Here is a 5,247-nt window from a genome sequence, read left to right on the forward strand (position 1 = left end):
TCATTTGGGTGGCTTCAAAAAGTATATACATTTTGAATGGACAATAAATGCTTCACATTTTAAAATCGGATGTTTTAAAACACGATGGACATGGATTTCGGGCTGCTTACCCGAACGAGAATGCAGCCACGTGACGTGATATCCCGTGACGTCACGGCGTATGACTCACGTCATGCATGCGGCAGGACGCTTTTGAAACACACCCGTCATGATGCACCGGCTATCATCACTGTGTCCCGTACCCCGGACCGAGGTAAGTAGCTGTTATTGCCCAATATATGATGCTAGCACTTAAGCCACTGAGCTATGGAACTCTTGCACATGTCCCATAGTGACAGTTTTGCTGCCAACAACGCACAGTCACAGTAGGCCCTCAGGGGTAACATGCGCGCCAGACACCTCCAAAACCAGTCACAAGACCGAATTTGAGGTCGCCATCATCTTTCCAGCAACCCCTTAAAATTGAAATGGAATTGTTCACTATAGGCAGAGCTTAAGGGAATCAGGTTTCAGCACCTTGTTCTTGCTGCATCATGCGAGGTTCCCTGGCACCTGTGTGGCTTGAGGGACCCTCTCTGCTCTGGAGGTGAGGTGCATGATTTTAACGGTCACTGAGGATGTGCAAAGGACCCACTACACTCACTGTCAAATGGCTGCTGGAGGCCTCCATCTACTCGCTGCCAAAGTAATGGTGCTGCCACTGTGCTCTGCCAGGCAGTGTCTGGGCCATCAGCAAATGGACTGATGCTTAATGCCTAGACTGGAGTGCTGACGTTTGCCAACTTAGGCCACGTTCTACATGATAAGGTTTTCAAGCACAAGCTGGCAATAGTGTCCATCAAACATGCACCAAAATAACAACAACAAAATAACTGCTAATTGATGCCACCTACTCTGCTTCTGAATGGCCCTTAGCAAGGGATTAAACCCATACAGAGACATACAGGCAAAGCATGTCCCATCTCCGTGACTTGCTATTTACTACTTAAACATTGACATATGATAGATACTGATGCATGCAACGCTTCCCACACATTAGATCACAGATTGTGGTGTCCTCAATAAGCGTGGGTGGGCAGAGTAGGTTTCAACATTATTGTCATGTTTTTCTGTCAACACGCAAAATAAAATGCATTCCATCCACCTGTGTTGCAAAGGCACAGGACATCCACTGGTCCCATACTTCCTATTTGCTGCAGAAATGTTTGATTTGCATTGACCAATATCTGCACAGGTAGTAGGCAGTGGCAGTGCATTGTGGGTCTTGGGGAGCAGCAGCACCTATTATACACAGGCCATCACTCCTTCTGTCATGCACAGCCCTCCATTTCAGAAATGATTACCTCCTGCCTGGAAGGACAGAAATCCTGCAAACCCTCATACTGCAGGGGGCACGTAAGCACGCCCTATAGGAATCTATGTGCGCTTGAATTCTAGGTAACAAACGTTAGAACTCGGCACTGCGGGCAACGTCACACTTGACTTGCCCAGGATCACATAATGAAACGGTTGCTGAAGAAGTGGCCAACCTGGGGTTAAAGACTCCCATGGTGAAACACGAATTTAGCCACAGTGGCCTACTTTTCTTCAGCACCAACCAGTCTTCTGCATTCCCGAATTCTCCAGGGGCCAGTCCGACTCCACACAACCGAGTCCAGCATTAGGCTCGGGCAGCAGCAGGGACTCTCGCTCCCACGTGGACGGCCGCCGTGGTGTGTCTGTGAACTCTTAAAAGAACCTTATCTTTTAACAGTGTTTGGAAAACATCAGTTTCTCCAAGCAGGAGAGTAGTGTTTCAGGAGGAAAGGAAGGTCAAAGCACTTTGCGGGTAACACTTGCTAATACCACTGTTAAATGTAAACGGAAACGTGTTATCTTAATTATTGATGATGATACTGAATGGCCAGATTAATCAACACATGTATTTTAAAAAGGCTACAGGGATTGGCATGCTTTGTAGATTTATTTCCACCAAACACATCATCTCTACTCCATGATTTAAATGTCCAACAAGGCAGATGGAGCTTTGGGTGAGGCGGAGGACAGGGAGTTCTGCATTAGGCCATGTTTGGGGTTCAGTCTTAAATTTCATCATGTCCTTTTCCACTTCAGTTTTATTCATCCTTCTATATCTTTTAATGTTATCAGGGCTGAAGAGGGAGGAGTCTTGTGAAGGGGCAGAGTCTGTTAAATGGGGCAGAGTAAAGCAGGGGTGCAAGCACTATGTTGGGTCTAGCTCAGATGAAATCCTAAATACGCCACTGCATAGACGACATAACGTTATGATTGGGCAGCTATCAATCATGGGGTATATTCCTTCTGCAGGTAATAGCATCCTAAGCTCAAGCTCCGCTTTCATTGTCTAGCAGCTTTCTGTCAGAACCTCTGGATGTAATATAGTCCCATAGTCGATAGCTACTCATTTATAATTCTATTGTTCCCCAGGGAATATCTTCTTTTAGAAAAATACTGCATAAAACAGTGAAAGTGAAATTCATGCCCAGGTCTCATCTGTTCATGTATCTGGGGGCAAATGCGACTAGATTTGTACTCAATATTGTACTTGTAAGTCCCTGTAGGATTCTTGTTGTCTCTCTCCTGATTGGTGTAGGCTCACAAGTGTGGCATCTCACAGGATCACCCAGTGGGTTTGTGAGCTGGGTGTAAAACGAGGATTATCAGCTCTGTGCTAGAGCTATTGTTTTTTAGGCTGTATGATGACTTCAAATAATAAAGTGTACCTCTGTTTCTTTCAACAGAGAATAAGCAACCATCAAAGGATGCATGCTGTGGAGAAGTCCTACGAGTGCACGGAATGTGATATGCACTTTAATCTCACATCAAAGCTGAGAAGGCATCAGAGAACCCACACAGGCGAAAGACCGTTCAAGTGCTCGGAGTGTGAGAAAAGCTTCACTGAGGGCTCAAATCTGCACCTGCATCAGAGGATCCATACTGGGAAAGGCCCTACCAGTGCTCAGTGTGTCTGAAAAGCTTCACTCAGACATCGAATCTGCAGAAGCATCAGAAGATCCATACTGGGGTGCGACCCTACCAGTGCCCAGAGTGTGTGAAAAGCTTCACTCAGATATCAAACCTGCAGAAGCATCAGAGGGTCCATACTGGGGTGCGACCCTACCAGTGCTCAGAGTGTGTGAAAAGCTTCACTCAGGGCTCACATCTGCAGTGTCATCAGAGGATCCATACTGGGGTGCGACCCTACCAGTGCTCAGAGTGTGTGAAAAGCTTCACTCAGGGCTCACATCTGCAGCGTCATCAGAGGATCCATACCGGGGGCCGACCCTACCAGTGTACAGAGTGTTTGAAAAGCTTCACTCAGAGCTCAGATCTGCAGCAGCATCATCAGAGGATCCATACTGGGGGGCGGCCCTACCAGTGTACAAAGTGTGTGAAAAGCTTCACTCGGAGCTCAAATCTGCAGCATCATCAGAGGTTCCATACTAGGGAGAGACCATACCAGTGCTCAGAGTGTGTGAAATGCTTCACTCACAGATCAAGTCTGCACGTGCATCAGAGGATCCATACTGGGGTACGACCCTACCAGTGGACGGAGTGTGAGAAAAGCTTTACTCAGAGATCACATCTGCAGAATCATCAGAAGATTCATACAGGAGATAAGCCCTATCAATGCACATAATGCAAGAAAAGCTTCAGTGACCCCTCAGCCTCAAGCAGCCATGAGAGGGCATGAAAAGCTTCAATTATAGCATGTATCTGGTCAAGCATCAGAGGACCCATGCAGGGGTGAAGCCTTATGGGTGTACAGAATGTGGTAAACACTTTAATCGAGCATCAAGCCTGATGACTCATGAGAGATTCCACACTGGCGAGAAACCCTTCCAGTGTACAGAGTGTGAGAATAGCTTCACTCAGGGTTCACATCTGTATAGGCATCTAAGGTGCTATACTAGAGACTGACCATACTAGTGTACAGAGCGAGAGAATCTTCATATAATTAAAAGCCATGTTTATGTTGGACAAGGACTTCCATTACAACGGTGCATTATTTATTGTAAATAAAATCAAGAGATATTTTGCAAAGAGCAACGTGCATATTCCTAACAGTTCCACAAGTGCTCCATCTGAAGGCTAGAGTGTGATATAGCGGCCAAAAAGTGTAATTCCCTTCCAATCACTGTACCATTTCCTGATCATTATCTGATCTTTTGGGAATCTTGGAAGTCCTGCATAAGCAGCCCTGCTGCACTCTCCTGTGGCCCAAACACTCGTCGCCAGGATATCTTTTAGGTGAATGTTGCATGCTATAAATGGTAAATAAGAACAGTTCAAAGGTTAAGCACCCACAGCGAATGTCTACTTATAACCTACATGGCTCATGCACCATTCCCAGTGTGATAGCTAAGCATCTTGGCCAACTGCTGCAGAAATGTAGAGGCCGGATATCGAGCCCTCTGCGAAGGCCGAGGACAAGGACAAGGCAGTCTGCGGGAGTCCGCCACCTCAACAGCATCTTGTATTGCTCCTTTCCTGTTCTGTTGGCCCGGACCTCCCTGCTCAAAAAGACGCTGGGTATCAAGCCCTCAGCAAAACCAGAGGACAATGGTGAGGCAGTCCACGGCACTATGCGAATGGCGGGGAGCCTGTATGTTTTCTATACAGCCCCTGCTTTCCTGCCTTACTTCGCTTGCTACAGGCTCTTTGGATCACTAATGTTAAAAGTACTCAGAAGTACTCAGGAGTCCATTTGTTTTTTAAAGCTATTTTTCTTGCCGTCTTGACCCAGCGTCAGATTTATAGTGTGATCTGAGACCTGCTCCATCAATCACAACTGACTTTTAACTTGTGATATATCTGTGAATTTGCAGTACAGTCACCTTATCATATCTTTCCCATCTCTACTTGAGTAAGACTGGCCTATGGTGTGCATCTGCTTTTATTAAAAAATGAAAGTCGTTTGGGGGCGGCATGGGCGAAGACTAAAGCTGCCATTTGAGCCAGTCAGGCATGCCCCACTGACTTGGTTCCATATTTTATGATACACTTTAAATTGTACTTCAAAGAGGATGTTGAAGCATCAAGCTATGCCACACATTTCACCTGTCAATGGATCAAAGAATGTGGCCTCCCTGGTTGCACTCTTAAATGGGGGGAATGCAATTATGTCCTTCCAGTTGAGATGCATTTCACCACTCAACACCCTCCCCTCTATATGCATGTGCCCCCTGCACCAAATTAGGCATTTATAATGATGCCATATCCTGTCTC

The 5,247-nt window shown here is 46.2% G+C and overlaps 1 pseudogene; it reads left to right on the forward strand.

The window, feature by feature from the left end:
• Positions 1 to 211: 211 nt before the first annotated feature.
• Positions 212 to 3,658, forward strand: LOC138487524 (zinc finger protein 420-like; annotated as a pseudogene).
• Positions 3,659 to 5,247: the final 1,589 nt, after the last annotated feature.

Source organism: Ambystoma mexicanum, chromosome 9 (genome assembly GCF_040938575.1).
Source record: "Ambystoma mexicanum isolate Mex_15411 chromosome 9, UKY_AmexF1_1, whole genome shotgun sequence".
Lineage (NCBI taxonomy): Eukaryota > Metazoa > Chordata > Amphibia > Caudata > Ambystomatidae > Ambystoma > Ambystoma mexicanum.